Source organism: Zophobas morio, unplaced genomic scaffold (genome assembly GCF_036711695.1).
Source record: "Zophobas morio isolate AGI-343-1 ecotype UQ-CSIRO unplaced genomic scaffold, CSIRO_AGI_Zmor_V1 ptg000005l, whole genome shotgun sequence".
In the NCBI taxonomy this organism is placed as follows: domain Eukaryota; kingdom Metazoa; phylum Arthropoda; class Insecta; order Coleoptera; family Tenebrionidae; genus Zophobas; species Zophobas morio.
Window position 1 is genome coordinate 5,310,661 of NW_026972110.1, and position 23,995 is coordinate 5,334,655.

The 23,995-nt window shown below is 31.1% G+C and overlaps 1 protein-coding gene across 1 annotated transcript in view; it reads right to left on the bottom strand.

Moving 5' to 3' along the window:
• LOC135122479 (uncharacterized protein) overlaps window positions 1-16,248 on the bottom strand; it is a 100,632-nt gene extending 84,384 nt beyond the window's left edge. Inside the window, exon 1 of the mRNA XM_064046668.1 lies at window positions 15,811-16,248. The gene's annotated coding sequence lies outside the window, so the exon portion shown is untranslated. The remainder of the gene's footprint in view (window positions 1-15,810) is intronic.
• Between the last annotated feature and the right edge of the window lie 7,747 nt (window positions 16,249-23,995).

Here is a 23,995-nt window from a genome sequence, read left to right on the forward strand (position 1 = left end):
GATCGCATTTTAAAGCATACTTTATAAGAAACATTATTTATTTAATAATGTTTTGATGTGATATCTTGAGATGATAGGATGTACAAATAAAATTGTCTTAATTTTCGATAATAACGGAATCAGTGTTAATTAACGTCTCACCAAAAATTTTAAAAACCCTACATGTTAAAATAATAAATAGGAGGAAACTACACGTACTTAGAAGAACATGGTATGTGGTGTCGATTTTTTTTTTTTTTTGATGAAACACCCTGTAAACCTTTAGTGTACATACGTAAAGATAAGAAATAATAACAACGAACTCGCTTTAGAAATTATTGGTGTTAACCAGCGTAAACAACGAAGACGTTTCTTCTCAACTGAAAATTTTACTGCATACTCTACGCAAAAATGAAAAGAATGGAGCATGTCGTGTAAACCTCACAAAATATCATCAGCATGACCGAAATGATATGCACCGGCATACAATAACCACCTAACAATGAAAATTTAAGACCCGCAGGGCAAATTTATTTCGTCCCAGTGAAATGACTACGCAATTAAACTGAAATGAGCACGTTCCAGCTAGCTTTAATATTTAATATGGCGCCAACGTTCTCATACTGCTATCACTTAACCCAATGTCATACATTGCAAATTACGTTTATAGCACTTCCTTCACATGTGCTTTAGATACATACGTTTGTTATGTACGCAGAAGGTACTCGAATTAATTTTCTCATCTACTTAGGTATTTCCATAAATCTAGTAATTTCTTAGCAAAGTGTGCTTAATGGCCCGAGTAGTAAAGTTGGTGCTCAGCATTCTGCTGATATTGACAGGTCGGAGCTTTTATTAGATGAATTTAGGGCCAGAAAGGTAGATATAAATTGCAGACGTTATCCCTTGCAATGCTTCTCCAGCAGAAAAATATTGAAAAATTAAATCTTGAGTGGAACATTTTAATAAGATGTAATACGTATATGACACAAATTTCTCATTAAATAAATCCAGATAACTAAGTATTCTTCATTACTAATACTAAAAACTTTATATGTAGTATTTATGGAGAACTTTGGTTGCCTTTAAGGTAAAGATCAGATATATGTATAATTGTTGTAGAGTTTTACTTTTATAAGTATATTATGGCCAGTCGATAAGAGAATTGATTCACAAAATTGTTTAAAATATAAAACATCTTGTATAAGCAATTCTAAAAAATATGTATGCGTGGTAAATCCCATTTACCATGTTTACGTTTGCAAGATTTCAGAACATTCAGTTCCGCAGTTCCTAAGATGTATTGTGGATTGTAAAGTGTTATTAAACAACTTTATTTTTTTTAAACCTGGTTATTTAAGGTAAAAACAAGACAGATTCATAAACCACAAGTACAGGAGTAGCTATTACTTAAAGTTTTGCCATTTATACGATATTCATAAAATACAATTTGACAATAATAAGAGGGAAAGGAGAAATGTATTTTTTCATTCGCTAGAAGTCATAAAAGACCAAGAAAAAATTCGGCACGTAAAACGTTTTAATTTTTAATACTATATCCAATATAAATTAGAAAACGTTAATACGTTATACAAATTATAAATTCCATAAAAACAAAACCATTTTACTTCTTAACCGAAATAGATTTAATTTTCTAATTCGCCTAGTCACGTACAAACGGTATTTGATTGCTATGAAACTTTGATTTTGTTTTGCTTTTATTGCAAGCAAAACTAATTTACAGAATTTATATAAAAAATCGATCTTTTTGTTAAGATATAATTCGCACCACCTTATTATACGGCAGAAACAATAGAGCACCAGGCATAGTGAAACAAAATTAATAAAAACAAGCTCTTTGTTAAAATGGAACTCTTTGTTATTTCTCGAATTATGAGTTTAAAACATTCAGTCATTTCGGAATATTCAATTCCTTACACATTTCAAAACTGGCTCGTTCCATGACAATTTTAGACGTTAATTTTAACTTAATTTATCAATTTGCCTGAGGTTTATTCCCTCAGAATTTTCAAATTAAAGTCGACATTATTGACCGCTTATTTAATGTGGACTTTTGCTCTTGTCGATTCTCTTTTTCAGTTAATTGAAAATCCTTCCTGAAATGAATATAGGTCATTTGCTCGACCAAAAAAAAATTTAAACGGAAACCAAGTACGACACGTGTTAACCCTTTTATCAAACTAGTACAATAATTACTTGCTTCCAGTTTTGAAAATTATATAAATTGCAGAATACGCACTGAATACGACATCCGTTTTATTATGATATTCATTTCATTACACACCATCCATATCATATGAAATATGTTGAAACAAAAGTGATACTCTTGTATTTGAAAAACATGTTTTTAAATCCTCTCATTATATATAACATATGTCTTTCACTTTGTGATTGATCATAAAGACCAATTTATTTCATGACTGTTAAAAACCGTCTTCAACAAAGAGTCTTTAACTAATCTTAAATTGAGCTGAAAATCTCGTTACGTTTTACAGACACAATAAAATGAATAAAATAATAGCAGCTTGAGGAAGTGAAGCAAATAATTACCGGAAACGACCATAACAAATTTAAAGATAAGTATGTAAGTAGTTTATTGTTACAGAAACGACTACATTCTAAATACGAACACCAGTACAAAATTATAAATGTAAGTACTATCATAAAAATGTTTCTTCATGAAATGCTTGATTGAGATTTCGAAATCTTATTTCGATTTATTACACTATTTAATCTCGACATTGATACTAAAGAAAGTTTACGCTGATTTCATGGTTGATTAACTCCACAACATTGTGTTATCTAATTGAGTTTATTTTTAGCTTCGCAGAAAATAAATGCAATTGCTACGCTACGGAAACTACAATTTGCATAACATTTCGCTGAATATACAAATCTTTCAGAAAATACATCAAGCCAAAGTAATCAGAGAAAAGTGTTCTGCGACAGTCGTGTGAAAACTGCGATCATAATCGTTTCTACAGAACGTAAAAGCATGAATTTCTAAAAAAGAAGCTTTCCATTGTATTATAACAAAGCTTCTCACGTTCAGCGGACGTGCTTTAGGTGTACATCTTGTCACCAAGTAGACGCTATCAATGATTTAAAGTGGAGTCCCTTTAAAATTGTCACTTTCAATTTGACTATGTAGGAACAAACAATATCACCTTTGCTGCCTTTCACTTCAATATTTTCTTCATATACAATTATAATTAAACAAATTAATACAATCCAGATTCTTAAAAAAAAAAAAAGGTACAACATATCCGATAATCCTTGCAGTAGTTCCAGAACGTTGACCTGAATCGGCCGGATGAAGAACATGAGAGTTAACAGACAATAAAATAACCCCATATCATCGTCAATACAAGCTTTGAACATAAAGTTTTATAGCAGGATAGGGGTGATGTATCTAAACCGATCTCACAAAATTGGGAATATTTTTCTTTTTTTTTTTTTTCTTTTTGTTCGAAGAACGTTTTAAAATATCCGCAAGATCATAAAGCTAACAGTCACAACTGTAGAACAGTTGTAATTACTAATTAGACTGGTTTATTAGATTATTCCAGTTTCTTGAAAAAAAGACGTAAATATTACAATTGCTTTTATAAAGGCTTCCTGCAACTACAACTAGGTTTGTGTCTGAGTCAATACACAAAGTATACGGAGGATATGAGTCATTTATACCTATAATTTATGTCTTTCTTAATCAAAAACGAAAGTAATTACTAATTACCATGATGGAATGTGTATTTCTTGCTGATATTTTATAAATTTTGTATTTCTTGACTTCTTTTAACAAAGTAGACTTAACAAGCATAACGTACTGCTAATTATAAAAGAAAGTACAAACAAAAGTAAGTAGTACAGTATGATCAACGCAGTATATATAAATTACACAGTTTCGAAGACAATTATGGTATCGATTTTCTGTTTAATAAAGTAGTCAACTGCCACAAATTCTACATAATCATCTTTTGACCTGCGTCGTTTTAACGATAAAATATAAGAAATATCGTAAAATGATGATCAAAAGTATGGGTGTTAAATAACACAATCAATAGGGTACGGATACACATTCTTTTAAATCGGCAAACTTTATGTTGCATTTAAAAAAATATGCTTTGCTTTTAAATTACAATATCTCTTATTTACACCGAGCGAGCAACATAATTTGTAATTGAGTCACCCTTGGAAAAGATTCAGCATATCGGTGATTCAACCATACTGATAAGTGTAAAAAATTGGCAAACATAAAAGCCAAATGGTAGACACTTTTTAATACGATTTTTAATAAAAATAAATGTCGAGTAACAAAAAAAAACGTACAAAATAATTTTATCAAAGTAACTACAGTTAAATTACAGAAAACGCTGAAAATGTTGCCCATTTATTGCGAGCGTAAAAGAGCTCCTCGTCTAACTACATCGATCACATGCCTCAACCTCTTTGCATTATTAGGTTTACAAAATTATTGGCAACTAAAAACAATTTTATCAAGTACTTTTTATGGTGTAGCTTTAGCGTTAATCACATCATTTCAGAGAAGACATACGGATTCAAGGTTGACTCGATTACAAATTATGTTGCTCGCCTGATATTTTAAGAGCAATGTACATACATTTAAATTCTTTTCGTGTTACTTAGCAACAAAATTGAAAACAAAATCTTGCAGCAAAAAAATCTTTCTTTGCTATCTGCACAAAAGGTAAATTGAAATTTGCGACATGGAAGGTTTTTTTTTATTTTTGAAGATTTTAAAACCATCAACGAAAAACGACAACGATGATTGCGTTTAAGGTAAACATTTTTAAACTCGATCGATGACTCATTAACTGAGATATGCCGCATTTCTGCATTGTTTGAGGCACGACTTGATTTTAACTCGAAGATAGACGCACCTATAAAAACTGGACCAATAGGTTTGGCACAGACTTCCAAATTTAAAAAAATGTAAAGTTTGACAAATCAAATAATTTTGATAACGTCACTGTCTCGTTTTTCAAATCAGGAACGTACATTCAAATTGCTATTATACATATGTAATATAAAAAAAAACTATTAAAACTTTGTTATGTCAAAGTGATCCAGTTTTCTATTTACATTTTTAAAATCAGTATTGCTTATGTGAATAATCATTAAATATAGACCAAAGGTTGTTTCGACTGAACTTCCCTCGCTGCTGAAGTACAGTACAATAAATCCAGATGTTGCGAAAAATTATAAAATTTGATTTTGTGAATTTTATTTTATAATAACCCTTATAAGTTATAAGTAGCCTAATAAAATAAATGTATGTATGTAATGTTAAAGTAAAGGTAAAGAAGCGTGGTACAACGATTTACAATAATTACGATAAGCTTAAAACGCTGCAAGATTTCAGAGTGTTCGGTTTTGCAGTTTCAAAATTAAATTGCAAACTGTTGTTATACAAGTTTGATTTTGTTCCCAATAATCTAGATATCTAGGGTGAAAACTCAATACGGATTCATAACCGCAAGTGTAGTGCATCGTATTTTATAAAATTAAAAACAAATGTATTGTAAGTTTTGGATAATTAGTCAAATTTTGGATAATTAGTTAAATTTTGGTTAGCGTTTTACCATCTACAGTCCTAATATCCATACAAAATTTGCCAACAGTCGGTTCGGTAATTTCGGAGATTATGCGTCTAAATCGACACAGACAGACAGACAAACGGAAACGGAAGAACATGAAAGTAGCAAGTGACCAGATGGATTCCTTAGCTTACACTCAGGAAGTAATAAAAAAGTAAAGCAAAACTTTCAGTAGATTTTAAACTATCATGTGATAAATAACAATAAATGAAATTTAAAACTATTAAAATTCAAGAAAAATGTCGGCTTACCTACAATAAAAGTTTAACAAATAAAAATTACATTTTAAATTAAATAACCGAAATAAATTTAACACGAATGGATGCGAAATGAAAAGAGACTTTCCAGAAATCACATGTCAACTTATTCAGAAATCGTCAGGTTTCTGATAACTAACAACACAAGCTCAAATTCTCTCAATAAAAGGCGTTGTTTATGGGTTTTCTAGGCTGCCAACTCAAAATGGAATGGACAATAGACAACAGACATTAAATCGACAATCGTCTACACCAATTTTTGTAAATCATTTAATCACACTAGTCACTACATATTACTTAACAAATTGAACCGATCAGGTTTCTCAATCATTTAGTTCCATTCTTTCCCTCGAACCTTACCAACAGGGAATAAATCGTTAAGATTGTAATTTTTATTAAATAAAAACCAGTCTTTATTAGACTCATTTTCTCGTGATATTAAATTTCCTCTTTGTGTATGATTTCAAATTAATTATGGAAATTAAATTTATGGACAGTTGTGAAATTCTTCATTTTAGCATTAACTCTAAACTTGACTAGTGCAATGAGATCTCTTGAGACAAGTAGTGTTAAATTAAAACACAAAGATAATTTCAGAAACTTATTATTTTAACACCAAGTTTTACTTTATGAAATATAAAAATAGCATAAATGTGAAAACATTTAAAATGTTTGGATTTCTATGCAGAACTGGTAGTAATTATTATTTGTATTAATAATTCCGATAACAAGGCAATGAATTGTTGTTACGTATTAAATTTGTATCTAATTTAGTTAATAACAAAACCGATTTGAAATTTAAAAACTATATGCTAACATTTTTATACTTATTATTTTCAGACAACTGGTAATGTCTTAAAATTGTATATTCAATTAAACCTCCTTTAGTTGTGCTTTAATAATAACGATTTAGACATTACAGTCCATTAACTAAAATGCTCTAAAAAATGACAAAGTCAATTAAAAAATGTATTAAATAAATCTTTCTATTATACGATAGTACTTACTCTTTATAATAAGTATGTGTTTTTGATAGTTTGAGTCTGCTTATAAAGCATATCTCAAAAATAATAAGTAAAACTATTCTTTTCATCAATTACGTGGAAGCCATTAATCATCTTTCCTTGAAATTTTATGAATCCAGTCACATTATGATCGATGGTATATTCACACTGAAATTAGTATGTTTATCCCCATCACAAAAAGAAGTTCTGTGTAAATAACTGTATAGGCTTTTCTTACTAGAATTACATATTCATATTCGTGTAAAACTTGACTGCAAATTTAAGGTTTCCTTTTAACGACAGCCCTTTCAAAAGTATCTAGGTATACATCGAATTAGCGCTAGAAATATATTCAAATGAACAAAAAAAATGTATTCTTATATACACAGCACTTTTATTACAAGAAAAATAGCATATATATGCCAGGTAGAGCAAATTTTTAGGTGGAGATAAATACATTAATATCGATTTTCGAATACAGCCTTTTAATAATATACAAGCAACATTGCTTCTCGAACCTTACATTTTAACAAACATTTAATTCACAAGTTTTAAATCACGTGGTCAACTTAATGTTCAGAATGAATAAATTAATTTTTAGTTAATATTCGGCAACCGCGTAATCAGCGTTTATAGGTATCTTAACCAAGTTTTTATGAAATTCATCATATTCTAATATATATTCCTCTTGATGGTCCGAAGTTAATATTATTATAATTATAAGTTATAATTATAAATTAAGATGTATACAAATTATTAAACCACGTCGACCTATACATTTAAAGTTATTGTGAAACGTTTCTTTAACAATATTTTGCAATGACGTCACCAACTTTTGAAGGGGATGAATAAACAAATATTAATTAACATTCAGCATTTTTGCGACTGTCTTTTCAGGTGCAATCAAAGTTTAATTAGTAATTGATTCAGCAGTTTCGGTGAATCAGACAAATGACAAAAAAAACCTGCATTTTGTATTTTACCATTTGTGAAACGCCAAGGAAACAAAACTAATCATTCCTCGAAGTTATCCCCTTATAATACTTTCTTGAAAGTAACAATCCCTCGCTACCATCCTTTTTAGAGATATTTCTTGCAATTCTAGAAAAATGTAAAAGAAAAACAGTAGGAGCAAACTTATTGTCCGAACAGTAACTATATGTTTCAATAACACGTAAAAACGTAAAAGTCGTTGGTTTAGTTTAAATTACGTTTTGCTTATAACAATTTTACATTTTGTTGTTCCCCACCATATAGAATATTTGAATGTGGAGTGGAAAGTACTCAACTATGACACAGATCGAACGAAAAAAAAAGTAAAATAAAACCTGTAACACAAGTCAAATTTAATAACTGTAAAGGTGAAATGACCGAAACAGGTGAATGGGTCTGCGTTTAGCCCGAAGCTGCACAATACAAATATTGCTTAAAATAAACTTTGAACCGTTAGTACTACGTTGTTACACACATCCTGTTCAAATAAATATCACTCACTCATTTCTTTTATCAATCGATAAGTAATGCCGGATATTGAAGTCCTGGAAAACTTTCACTACAGTCAGTTTAACAAGAACTGTTTGGTGTGGAGCACTAAGATGATTAACCTAGAATCAACCGTAATACCCACACACCCACCTCCCTTAAGCAAATTTTTGAAGTGTTTTAAAAATTATCATTCTGTAAATGTGATAACAAAAGGTTATTTAAACACGTCTTCCTAAAGTGTTTGTTTTTCAGCCTACTAAATTCATTTTAAAGTCAACTATTCTCTTCCCGGTATGTGTACACCTGCTTTCACGGAAACCTGGTGTTTATCTCAATACCTTAACAATTAAACACTCACACATGATGAAATTTTAATTAAACAATCGAATTTTAAACCTTTAATCCAAAAGCGATTCCAGCTTTCATTGTTTTTTTGTATATGTCAAAGGAATCTGCTTAATTCCAGACTCGTGAGTGCTGTGAAACCATGATATTATCATTTTATATTTTATTAACACAGAATTATGTATGTGTAGCACACATTCTCTATGTTTACAAATTTCTAAAACACGAGCTTTTAGATAAAATAAAATGCTCAAGCTAAATTTTATTTTGTAATAAACACTTTTTCTGAATTAGACTCATATTACTAATTCTCTAAAACGTTTCTTCAGCAAATTGCGAACTTACGAAAATGTTCCAGTATTTGTTCAAGACAAAAATAAGGAAAACGCTACCATAAACTTCAGTACGTTAGAGATAAAAATTCTCTGTGTTTTTTATTACTTCAGTATAGACGATTTTTCCAAAATAAAAAATTCATCTAAAGTTGTTTACACAGAACTTCAGTCCTCTCTATAGTACACTCATTTCAACAAGTCCAATTTTAAAGTACAGTATGCGAGTATGAGATTTTCATAATAATATTTTCTGATGACTTTTTTAACTTCTTCAAGTGACGAACACATCACTTTTTAACATGAAGAGTGTAACACTAGTAGCAACAGTAAGAACATGCTATGTTTTCAGAATTTCAAGAAAAATTAGGTTAGCCGTTGTTGTTTTAGTCAATAAAATAAATTGTTTCGATCATTAATTTATTTGAGACGTCTTGCATAAACCAATCTCTAAAGAATATAAAAAATTTGAGAGTAATCAGTTTTGTAGTATATAAATCAAACTATAAATTTTGTTATCTATCAAATTGGAAATAAAGATAAATAAATCACAGTTATAGAAACGCATTGTACTTGACACTTTTTAAATAGCATGTAATTAAATTCTTGAGATGTCAGTATCAAATTTTTAGTAGGGATGATCAGGCAAATTTTAGTTAACATTTTATCATCTACGCGATATTCTTAAAAACACATACAATTTTATAACAATCAGTCTAGTAGTTTCGGAAATTATCTTTCCAATAAAATCGCTAATCGACGACATACAGACAGGCAAACAGAAGCTGATGACGTAATTTTTCATAGTGTAGGAGCTTCTTGAAATAGACTCTATTGAAATACACTTCCCCAGCTTACTATATTTTCTATATATCGCACTGTGAGAGCAATACTCACGTAAGTCAAAATTTACCGAATTCTTAAATTTATCATTAATGCATAAAAAAGTTAATGTAGTTTTAGTATATGTAAGTATAAACGGTTTTTAATGGTTGCGTAATGCTCAAATTCATCAAAATGTTAGTATTGCATTTCCGAACATTACGTGTGCACTTAATGCAAGACTGCCGTATCTCAAAACTAAGTGAAATGCACGTAAGCTATGAAGCTATGAGATTTCAGTCGATGTTGATAATCTGATACTCCTACTAATTTAGGTACAAATTGAACACAACAAATGCACAATGTCTTCTGACATAGTTAAGAATTGACCGAAAACATGGAAATCAATTTTTCTTTGAATAGGAAAGCTAGGAAAGTTAATTAGAGTGAAATAAAAAAATTAAAATTTGTCAAAACTTCGTATAGTAAGGAAGTATATCAGGAAATAATAGTCAATCAATTTCCGAACATCACGACAACGGCAGCATCAGACTTAAATGAAAATGATTAAACAATATTTATGAAGGTCCTTTAGCAATACGTAAAAAAAATACGATGGACTGAATCAATTATGTATAAAAAAACGAATTAAATAAAATTATAACACATTTTATAACAATTTAGCCATAGTACACTGACCGGCAAAAAAAAACGGCCACCCTGAAAAATTTCGCAAAACGAAGCCTTAAAAATTATTAATTTAACTAGTGATCGTCATTTTATTAAAGAACCATTCACTACTGACATAAAAGGTATAAATAAATAAACAAAAGAAGCCAGTTAAACGCAGAATTAAATTTAATTTAACAAAATAACAGAAACAGAGCGACGCTTTGAAAGACGTCTGTAAGAGTTAACGGAATTATTTTCGCGTGAAAACGTTTATTAATTGCCAAACTTATAATCAAACTAAACTAAAAAAAACACTATTTACAACAACAGCCTCCTTTATTGTTTTTTTTTTTTTTTTAAGAAAATATAGTACTTGGTCTGTTTCTGTTATTTCGTTAAATTAAATTTAATTCTGCGTTTAACTGACTCCTTTTTTGTGTTAATTTGTACATCATGTGTCAATAGTGAATGGTTCTTTAATAAAATAACGATCACTAGTTAAATTGAGTTTTAAAGTGGTTTTGCGAAATTTTTCAGGGTGGCCGGTTTTTTTCCGGTCAGTATAGATGTTGAATGAATTAATACTGTGATCGTTTTGTGTTTTGTTATATTTTTTTCATTACAATGTGTTGCTAGTTTGCTCTTGTCTTAAATTTATTAACACGCAAGCCAAAATATTTGATTTGGTGTAGCAGTGCAATAGTCACGTAAGTCAAAACTTCTCATTTTCTATAACGAGTAGAAGGTTCTACTCTAAAGGAATAAAAACACGATTAATAATAGATTGACAATACGACTATAATGTATTTCGAAACCTTTGGTATTTAAGATACAAATAATATATACGAACTTGGGAATTTTAAATCACCATTACTCAAAACACGCTGGTTTTGAGTTACGTGAGTATTGCTCTCACAGTGCGATATATAGTTGTCCAAAGTAGAATATTTATTCGTGTATTCTGTTAAGTTATTTAATATTCTTTGGAAAATGAATTTCTCAAAAAAAAATAAATGAGTATGAGTTATATGTAAAACAATTTCACACATCTTTTAGTTCCCGAGCATAAGCAAAGGAAGTATTGTAATCGAGTCCGTCGGCCGACTCTCTACTTTTACGTTTTCTCGATCTTTCATGACCCCTAGAAGACGAAGAAATAGGTATCCCGTTTCCGCCTGTCTGTCTGTCCGTCTGTCCGTCTGTCCGTTTGTCCGTCTGTCCATCTATCCGTCTGTCTACCGTCACGGATTTTTTTAGTATGGTTTACATTTCTCAAACCTTCGTCTTGTGTATTATAAATTTATAAGAAAGGAACAAGAGAAGTAAAGGCCCAAAATTAATCTGTTAATTAATTAAATAATTTTAGAGTAAAAAACTAGGTCTACCATTTCCGTCTGTCGGTCATCTGTGGGTGAATTTATTAAACAGATAATCTTAAACACTCCTTGAATTTTTATTGTGAAATGTTAAATGTGTTTTAGGAATATGTATCGTATATTAGATAATAAAATGTTAACCAAAATTTGTATCATCATCATCGTCATCAACAATTTGATGATGTCATCTCAAAATTCACGAAGTACTGAAATTTTATGAAATGACATACCTATACGAAGAAGATTGTACAACTGTGGTTCATGAATCCACTTTTATTGTACATTATAATTATGCAGATTTTTGCATTAGCATGCAGATTTTTGCAAAAAATCGAAATTGTTGAACAATATTTCACTTTTTTTGTAATCGAGTCCGTCGGTCGACTCTATACGTTTACGTTTTCTAGACCTTTTATGACCCCTTCAGTACAAAGAAATAAGTGTCCCGTTTCCGTCTGTCTGTCTGTCCGTCTGTCCGTCTATCTGCCTGTCTGCCGTCACAGATTTTTATTAGACAGATAATCTCCGAAAGTACTGGGCCGATTGTTATCAAATTTTGTATTTATATTAGGAATATCAGGTAGATGGTAAAACGCAACTAAAATTTCTCTTAATCATCCCCACCATTAATGTGATGACGTCACTTCAAAATTGTGCATAGTAAATGGGTTTTAAATTGTATAAAATAACATAGTCTCACGCATGTAGTTTATGACTCCATGTTGACTCTACCCGAAAAAAAATCAAAATTATAAAACAGCATTTTGCAATTTAATTTTGAATCTGCAAAAGCGAATTCTTTGAATGATAGGCATGATAATTTTTTTAATCAAAATATATTTACTTATCCCCTCCGAAAAATTGATGACGTCAGCTACAAATTTTGCCGCATAAATCCTATCTAAAATGTAGAAAATATGATGAATCTGTACTTGTGGTTTATCATTCCATTCATATTTTTTGGATTTGCTTATACAGGGTGACTCAAAAAAATTTATGAATGCGTGAATTTATTTTATCGATTTAATCAGGAACTACAAAATCGAATGCTTTGAAATCTTGGAGATGTTTTAAAGTTATCATAATCATGGTCAATTTTTGATCAAAATGTATTGCTCATGACGTCACCTCAAAATTTTGCTGAAGAAATCCTATCTTAAATGTAGAAAGTATGATGAGTGTATACTTGTGATTTATTTTATTGTTTAAATAAAGAATTGCAAAACTGAATACTTTGAAATCTTGCAGACGTTTTGAAGTTATTGCAAGCATGGTAAATTTTTTGATCAAAATGTATTTGCTCATCCCCCCGGGTTGATAAATGTTACGCTATTTGTCTCAAATTACGAGTACCATAAATGATTTTCAGTTCAGTCTTCAGTCGCACCTCTGTTATTACATACGGCAGACGTGATTAAATTGTTTCGTTATTTTATTGATCATAAATCACTATTCAAGAATAACAATAATACAATACTTTTATTAGTAGTATTACAATCCATCAATCCAAACTATACATGGGTCCTTGTAAAAATGTGGATGACATCAACACAAAATTTTATAATAGAAAAACTCACTTGTAACAAACGGTTAGCACGTTTCTTTACGTTTACTCAAACATTAGATACATATTTTTATTTTAGCTTATAATGGTTGCCATAAAAAGCAATAAAATTCGCAAAATAAAATTTTTCAATTTTTCGAAAGAGCTGGATTTGACAAGCTGTACTTTATGGGCAAGGGAAGTTCCGTCGACATAATCTTGGACTATTTTTTTTTACTTTTTAGATTACTTCTAAATTTGTTTAAATTTTGTCTTATGCCAGGACTTTTGTGAACTTGTTTCATTAAGAGATATATGTGTTTTTCAAACACTTAAATATTAAATTCAGATGTCGTCCTCAAATATTGTCATTATTTTTTCAGTTATCACTTATCACCCAAATGTACATTTTAAGCTTTAAAATTAGTGCATCTTGTGACACTATAATTTCTTTTGAATCCATATTTTAAATTTTTCTCTTTTTAATTCCAGCAGTTGACCAAAGTATTTCTTTCTGATTTGAATTATTAAGCTCCAAAAATCATTCATATACACATGTCAAAACTAGCGTCGAGAAGAAAGTTTATACTCACAATCATCTACTTTAACACTGATAATAAATTTATACCCACAATGTTAATTACATTATCCACTAATTAGCAGACCACAACTATTCGAATATACAGTATCACATGGTTATTTAATAATTCATAGATGCTATTACGTCGCCGTCTAGTGCATATAAAGCTGAAAAGTGAGAAGATTCACACGAAAAATAGTAACTAATAAATATGTCAAAATTAAATTAATCTTATGAAAATATAATACCTTAATTGGTCAAAAAGCGAAAGTTGTTTATCGTTAAGCTATTGTTAAAAATAACACCGAATTACTAAAAAACTTACAGTACACAATATTGTAGACTTAAAAAGGTAGTTCAATTTTATGCTGAATTATGTATGTATATTACCTGCCAATACTTTTTGAACAATAAGAGTATGATGTTTTATAATAAAGGTGTAATTAAACATCCATTTTTTGTGGTTCCTGTTCTACAAACTAACAAATTTATTCTCTTTGTTAGATGATATAAGACATTCTATTAGTATTATTATTAGTATATATTTCTTAAACAGCATTTTATTACTTACATTTTTTAATATAAAAAAATTAATATAAATTACTTTAAAATTGAAAACACTTAGTAACTGACTGGGTATCAATGTTTACAATAAAACACTTGTTTCGTACCCCGATTTAACGTTTCCTTTACAATTTACTTCTGCAATAGAAAAAATCGGAAAGTTGATAACCTTGACTTAGCAAATGTCTATTTTAAGTACTATACCTACTAATTATCAGTAAATATCATATATCATATTCGTATTTATTTCTAATTGTTATAACATTTCATGCGTTTCGAACTGAAACCTGTGAGTTCTGCAACAATGAATAATTTCTATACTTGTATAATATTTCTTAGTATCAGGAAATAATAATTATAGAATATATGAATAATAATGATTACAATACTTTGTAACTCTTCCATGTAAACAAATCGCAAATCGATGTTCGAATTCAAAATATAGGTACATAACACACATGTATGAAATATAGTAGACGGAAAGAATATCAACATATTTTCTAAGAAATTAGCACACATAGCATTTCACTACAAACCAACAGTTCTTTTAAACGTTAAAATTATTGAAAAAATTGTCACTTTCAAACATTATTTATGAGAAATCTGCTCAACTTTTCGCTAGTTTCTCCACTTAGATATTTCTATCAAATAAGGAGTGTTCGAATGGGTTCTTATATCAAGGTAAAGAATTAGGCTACATGCACTGTCTCAGTAGTCAATATTCACTAGGTGTTATTTACATAGTTAATGCAATTCCACTTTCAAAAATACGACGCAAATTAACAAACTATCACATCTACACATCCAATTATGTAACTTTATTTTCGAAGTGGCGGTTAAGCTCTCTGTTTTATCTTACACCCTTTCTTTAACAAATCAAAATAATGGCACATTTATTATATGTACCTACTTAACAACAAAAAGGTGCCACGAGACTTAAGCAATCTTTCGGTAGCATTGACCTTAGCACACTATTTGCGTCATATAATATAGCATTTAGTGCAAAAAAAAGGAGAATTTTTCCAACATAATCTACGAAACCTTGTTTTCAATCTAATAAGCGCCAGGAACTGTTTTTGAATAATCTTTTTTTATTTGCTAGTAAAAATTCAGGATTAAATTAAGACTCCTTTCCTTTGTACCTCGTGAAATAGGGTTTATTAAAAATTCAATATCTTAAGACAAAACCAATTACCTAGGTTTCTAACTTACATGTTCGTAAACTCTATAAGGCAGGTACCTACTCCCTAATCAGCATACCACCATGTACGAAATTAATTAGTTCTTCAAAAATAATTACAACATCAAAGAGCTGCATCACAAGTTGGATTAAACTACACAACACAACAGGCTGTAATCCCAACACATGCCTTCCCACACTTTCCACATAATGCGATACCACAATCAAGATTTATCACTACGATTTGCATTGTTTACACGTAGATACCATTTGCATCCGCAAAAACGTTCATAAATAAATCACATTAATAGCTCTTTGATTGTACAAAACATGGATGCACGCAACATGTTGTAGGTCATTTAGTTATTGCATTGTTTATAAAAGGACGTCCATATGGGCCGACACACGCACGTTTAAATCTGACGGCGCCGTCAACTTCTCAACCTTCTGCCAGTGCTCAGGTGACTGCCCACTCTTCTCAACAAAGTTTCTAACTAGTTCACCCAACGCAATGTGGTTGTGGACGGTAGAGTGGCTTGTGGTAGGACGCTGAAGAAGAAGTACCGGAAAGTAGCCAACACGTGATGATTTAATTGGTGTGGCGTTTTAAAGAGCCAGTTCTTGCTGCTTCCAAGGACATTGATACTAATGCACTTGACGTGTTGCTGGTGATCTGTTGATTACGGAAGTTCTAATTACTGTAATAAGTACACGATAATGGTTTATTTTTTCCATAAACTTAAACAAACTGCCTTACAATATTCAGTTATGGTTGAACTCAAGATGTTCCAACTTTCTTTCAGTATCTTAACTCTCAATTCCTATTTCAAAACCTTTTTGTTATCTTTCCATCCTGCATCCAATTTATACTTTTTCGTCTTTGCCATCCTCTTGTGCAACATGTTTTCTAGTATTTTTTTCTGTCTCACGTTTCTACTTTTTATCAAGACACATGCATGGACGCTCCATCATTTCTCTATATAATTTGCACTTCTGTTAGAATCTTCTAAACGATCACTCGGTTCACTGACATGAACTCGAACACGCTAATTTCCTCCAAAACTTTCGACATATTATTATCGACGCGTTTCAAGTTACGTTATCATCCTGAAGATGACAGCGTAGCTGTTGAAACGTATCGACAATTCGAGTATGTTGAAATTTTCGGTGTTGCAAACATAATTACGTGCTTAATTTATACTTCCTGTTTCTCATTCAGCCTGTCTGACTCTCCTTTTCGTCATGTGCACATTTGTAAAGTCAATCTTAATAACAATAACATAGGTCATCGACAACGTCATTATACTTGAATGTTTTTGTCAGAAAACATACTTTGATTACTAAAATATGCCACTGTAACATCCAAAAAATGTATGATAAATTGATGAGTGATGACCATCAAGCTAACAATAAATATAAAATGTGACAATTGTGAAGTGTTTCTCTATATGGACCTAATTCCAATAATATAACATATAACATCAAAAATGGTTAATGGAACTGTTCGTAAAATGTGGACAGTTTATATGATCTATCTAATGTGTTCTTATACAGATTAGATTAGTACAGTGGCCGCCAATTTTTATTCACATCACCAGTTCAGGAAGACATATTTTATTGACTTCTCCAGATGGATTTTAGATCTATTCACGCTCATTTGATAACTTGCAAAGCAAGAATTATATAAAGAGTATTCACTATTCAAACAACCAAATTTTTTCTAAGGCTTTAAACTTATATAGTCTTTAAGGTGTATAGCCTAATTTGTAACGTTGGAGGCAATGAAACTTGCTTCACGAATATTTTAAATATTTTTCCATTTTATTAATTTGATTTTACAGATAATTTTCCAAGTAGCTCTCTGGAGAGAATTTTCAACCGTCATGGCTCTTCAGATTATTCTGTTACAACCATTGTCAACTAACAAAGTCGTTGAATTTCTCCGGATATAATCCGTGCACTGATCTGGGTATACGAGTTGCTAATTTGGTGGGGATTTTCTGTATTTTAATAGTTCATAAAAAGCAGACATAGATCTGCGTTTGATAGCCTCAGAGCCTAACATTTCCTGTAAAGGCTATTAGCTTCGTCATCGGCAGTTATTATAAAGTTTTATGAATATCAGCTCCAGAATTAGTGATTTGGTCCGTTAGTATTATTTTTGTATCCTCTACATCGTCAATTTTTACGTTCGAATGTTTTTCTCGACGACATACCTTTACCAAATCAACTGCTAATACGACCCACAATAGAGAAAAATTTTATTGTTACGTAAAATGCCAAACAAATTATTACCTTCGTCATTAAATATTTACAATCAAATGTTTCTAAAAGAACCTGATCGACTCGACAGTTTTGAAAATTAACAGACAGCGAGGTTTCTTTTTACAGTAGTGCAACTTGCAGCATGCCATTTTGACTCCAAGGGCTCCTTTACTACCTTCACCTTCATTTTATCAGATTCTTTCTCGCAAAATTTTAGCACTTTTCGAAGCTTTTTTCGATTTTATAGCAAAAAGTCCAAGGCGTTGTCTTGATGATTATCTTCAAACATTTTGCAAAAACTAGCAGCACAGAAAAAAACTTTGAGACTTATTTTTATTATCTACCTATTTTTACTTATTTTATTGAACGCTGCAAGTAATTTGAGCCTGTCTTAACATAAAATAATACGGATGTTACGTAGTTTTCGTACACTAGAGACATTTTTTTTTACCAACTACCAACGTCAAAAACTGGAACCAAAAATGAAAATTAACACGAAAGAGGATCGGTTTCAAAGTCGCCACAAAATTAATAGTGCATTGAAGAATCATAAATTTTAACAATTACAACTACGCAAATAAGAAATAGGAATGTAATTTGATTTGAGTATTTATCTACACCATTCTACACCTACAGGGTTTTTGTTATCTATGAAAACCCACGCCAAGACGTCAATGCGAGCCCTTCTCTCAACGACCCAACGTTGCAGCATATCACTTATTCTTGTTATTACAGAGACTTTAGTAGACATAAAGTTAAAAACTATTTCAACTGAATATTTTAGAACTGCAGACATCAAGGCCCTGACCTGAACAATATTTTAAAATTTAGTCTTTTTTCATCACACTCACTTTCCATTATATATAAAAAATATTTTAAAATTACTAAGAATTTATTTCAAGTTCACCACCCAAAGAAAAACAGAAAATAAGATGAAAATATAACATTTTAATAGCTGAGCTTTAAGGATTGGTACTTGTATTCAAAATAAATCTGTAAAATTATTTATCCAGAACTGTTCAGTAAACATGTATTTAATAACATGATGTTATCACCTTTTCGGTGGAGCATGAATAAATAACCCAAAATTATATTCAGACCCTTTTGTTCCATTACATTTTGGATTAATTAATTAGCTAGTCCTCTCCTCTGTTTTAAGGAGGCAAAATCAATAAAATTTCATCTTCTTTTAACACAAATGCATGAAACCGCTGATGCTTGTTTTGGAACAGCACAATAGTAGAATTCCTTTGAAGTGTAAATATAAACACTCGAAGTTAAGCATGTTAATGGGAGTACATTTTTACCGTTGGTTATTTGCTTTGAGAATTTTTTTAATTTTTGTAAGAACTTGAAATGGAAGAGTAATGGTGGGAGGGAGTTGAAAGAGATTACATTTTTGTACTTAATTTTCAAATATCAGACATTTTCAAAATTGTAGAGCCCAACAGTACCCGGTTTAATTGTCTTTAGGCCAAATTGAGTACACAGATACCCAAAATGGCCTGTTTTAAAAAATTGAAAAAAAAAAACAAAAATGAGCACCAAAAAAAAGTTTATTGACAAACAAATTGTTAATTGTCTCAATAAGGAGAAATAAAAATATCTTTATCATTTTTAGCTAGACCCACGCACTTCCTCGTGCACGTACTTCTTACATACGGAGCATATTGTCATATCTTTTACAATATCTTCTTGGTACATCTCGTCAAAACAATTTTCTTGCTTCTTCCGTGAGCTTGCCACACAATTATAGAAATAGAAATTGATAACTTAATTGAGATTAAAACTATCCTGAGAAAACTGATACTGGCTCGTCAAATCACCATCACAAATAATAATTGCATTGTAGTAAATGAAACGGTGGATTACTTTGCTGATTGCTCCTATAGTCGTGATCTTCCACATTTTCTTTGAAACATATGAGAAACAGCCAATAGGCCATATTGGGTACTAGGCCATATTGAGTTCAGTTACCTTATTTTATACTGTTCGCACTTGTGCGGACCGCGCCCACTTGCAATTTGCGGGCGCAGGGACTGCGGAGGTATTATTTACTCCGCTGGTTTTCACTTTATACAGGTTATCACAAAATCGTAAAATCAAATTTTGTAATTTTTGAAAGAAGGAGGATTTGTGGCACTGTACTTCAGGGGCGAGGAAATTCTGTCGAAATAAACTTCGACCAATTTTTTAAGATTGTTTATATAGGGGGCTATTTTTAGAAATGTCTCAAAAAAAATCATCAATAATAATCATTTAATTTACTGATTAAACAAACAACGACTTATCTAATTTTCCAGAAACTCTGAGAACACAGTATATTGTTATTAGTGTTATATCGTAGGCATCAAAAATAAATAGTATAATTGTATACTTGTTGTTTTATTGTGTTTCAAAAGTGCGGAAAATTGTGTAAACATAACTATAGACCACTTTTTTAATTTATTTGTATTTGCTTTGTTGTTCATTGTTTCTGACACTTCAAAGATTTAAGTTTTCGTCTATTTTCATCGCACATCTTTAACATGTAATTATTTAGTAGTGTAGTAGTTTTTCGGTGGATACAGGTACAAATTTGAAGATTTTTTATTCTTTTCTTAAGAAGAGAATAGACTACTTTTGTGAATAACAGTCAAAACGGAAAGCTTATTTTATAAAAATCATAGGAAAAATTATTTTGATAAATACCTAGTTTGACTTCTGAATTTTTCCCTGCATAAGACGTTGCACTTTTATTAACAGTTCACTATATATTTAGTTCTCACAATAATAATAATTGTTAGTGAAAAAATAACTTTAAATAACATCAGAACGAAATTATTCCAGAACTGTCTAATGTATTCGATTTTTTGCTTGAAAGGTAATATAATGCCAGTGATTATAAAACTCTTTGTTGTAATTTCATTTACCATGATGTAACACTGAAAGTAGATATTTCAAATACATTTGTATCACATTATTAAACTCTCACACATTCACTTTACCCCTTGTAAAATGTTAAAAATATTCATGTATAAGTCATAAACAACTCTGTTCAGATCTTTTATAAAACTAAACAATTAAAACATTGTGTAACATCATTACTATTATTATTATTAAGTGACTAAGTATGCAATCAAAATTAAATGAATAAAAGATTATTCGAATTCTGTAAACACAGAATTTGAACTGCTATGGAATTTAGTCAATCGATAATAATTAGGAAATTAGCATTGTTTCACAATAATGTTCTAAAATAAATTAATTTTTACTTTCCAACCATAAATTAAAGAAATATTGTTAACAGGGTCCATCGGGCGACTATTTTCTCGACGTTTCATGACGCCTAGGATTGCCTTCTGTTGTCCTGCCAATTTTTGTTAAACAGACAATCTTCGAAACTATCAGACCGATTGTTATCGAATTTTATATGTGTGGTAGGAATATCTTGCAGATTATAAGAAGGTAACCAAAATGTGTCTAATCATCCCACCAACAATTTTATGATGTTCCCTGAATTTTTTTTTACTAAACGTTATTTAAATTTTATAAAATAACATACCTACTCCCGTGCTTGTAGGTTATCAATCCGCCTTGACGTTTTACCCTAAGCATCCAAATCTAAATTGTATCGTCATATTTAATCCCACTGACTTCTGATGAACTTAGTGTAAAAATGTTGAGTTACCAAAGCGAAGGTCGTCGCTTTGATTAACTCATGGGTCAGGCTTTTTACTGCAGACGAATCGCTGCCTAATTCAGGGTTTCTCGACCTTTCATGAGCCCTATAGTACGAAAAAGTAGGTCTCCGGTTTCCGTCTGTCTGCCTGTCGACTGTGTCAAATTTTGTTAGGCAGATAATCTCCGAAACTACTGAATCGGTATTTGTCAAATTTCAGATGTGTATTAGGAATATTGTATTGCCAACCAAAAATTGTCTAATCGGTCCCACCAACAATGGGATGATGTCATCTCCAAAATTTACAACAGTAAATATTATTTAAACTTTATAAAATAAGATACTCCTGCACTTGTGGTTTATGAATCCATGATGAATTTTTACTTTAGGTATCCAGATTTTCGTAAAAAAAATCAAAATTGAATAACATTTTACAGTGTAATTTTGAAGTTGCCAAACCGAATGTTCTGAAATTTTGCAAATGTTTTAAGGTGATCTTAGGCATAGTAAATAATTAATCAAAATTTATTATGTATATTTTATAAAATAACATGCTCCTGCCTGCGTAATTTATGAATCCGTGTTGAGGTATTGCCCTAGACATGAAAATTTTTGAGAAAAAAATGGCAATTGTATAACAACATTTTACAATTTAACTTTGAAATTACAAAACCGATTGCTCGAAAATCTTGCAAACATGTTACGTAAGCGTGGTGAATCCGTAATCAAAATTTATCCATTCACCCCCTTCCAAAAAATTCATGACGTCATCTCAATGTTTTGCTGAATGAAACCTATTCGAACACATCACAAAATTTTGTTACAACAACGCACTCGAAACATACGCATACGCATAGCATGCTCATTTACCTATTCTTTAACAGTCCACACATCATATCTTTATTTTAATGTATATTGTTTACCATTAAAAATACAATTTGCAAAATTGCCGTATTAGTCGATTGTACTTTATACGCGAGGGAAATTCTATCGAAATAACATTCGACCACTTTTTTTAAGTGAATAGGTACTAAATAATCTAGTACTTTTGCGTATTAACAGAATTTTCGAATACATTATTTACAGTAATCAGTACCTTTTTGGAATACTGCTGTAGAGTGTAGATTATCGACGATCCTTCATATTTTACAATAATGAGAAATCTAAGCATGTGGTACGACTGATACAAAAATATATGCTTGAAAAAAAAAATAACAATTTTTTTAAAACTGTCACATCCAGAATACTGCACTGGGCATAGCTTCGGACAATCATCGGCCATTTTTTTTTATCGATACGAGTGATATTGTATTTAATATCAAATGTGACGTCAGTGAAGATGTAATACTGTAATAACGGTATTTTTAACATAAATAATAATACACTCACCGGCAAAAAAATCGAATCATTAGTATTTTTGTAGAAATCTTCAATAAACTCTGGTGTGCGTCACATTTATAAGACAAATTAGTTTATCTAGGACAAAGGAGATGGGAAGGTAACGAGACCTTCGCTGAAGTTGCAACAGTTACGAGTTTATTAAAAAATACCAACAAAAGACTACTTAACATATCATTAATAACGACTGTTGCCGCCTCTAGCTTGCATTAGGGTTGCCATACGTCTTCCCATGCCTTCTATGAGGTGTCTAATCTCAGCCTGGGCTAATTGGTCAAATTCTTCAACTAGCACACGTGCTCTGATACGTCTACCTAACATGTCCCACACATGCTCAATTGGATTCAGGTCGGGACTGCGTGCTGGTCATTCCATACGTGAAATCCCGAATTCATCGAGGTAGGTTTGTACAACTCTAGCGATATGTGGTCTAGCATTATCATGCATTAGAATAAAATTATCGCCAATAAAAGGAGCAAAAGGTACGACATGCTCTTGAAGAATATGTGCTACATATCGATTAGCATTCATTGTGCCTCTATCCACCACTACAAGTTCCGTGCGAGCCTCGGCAGAAATTCCTGCCCAGACCATCACTGAACCTCCATGAAAACTTAGTCTGGAAACAATATTGCACTGAGCCTACCTTTCGCCTCTTCTTCGCCATACTCTTTGACGGCCGTCAGGAGAACGTAGACAAAAACGCGACTCATCTGTAAAGAGTACTTGGCCCCATTGGGCAAGTTCCGAGTTAACGTGTTCTCGAGCAAATGTAAGTCGGGCTACTCTGTGTCGTGGGAGAAGTTCTGGGCCACTTGCAGGTCTACAGGCCCTCAATTCAGCTGCAGTTAACCTTTTTCTTACAGTTCTTTCACTTACACTAACTCCTCGTG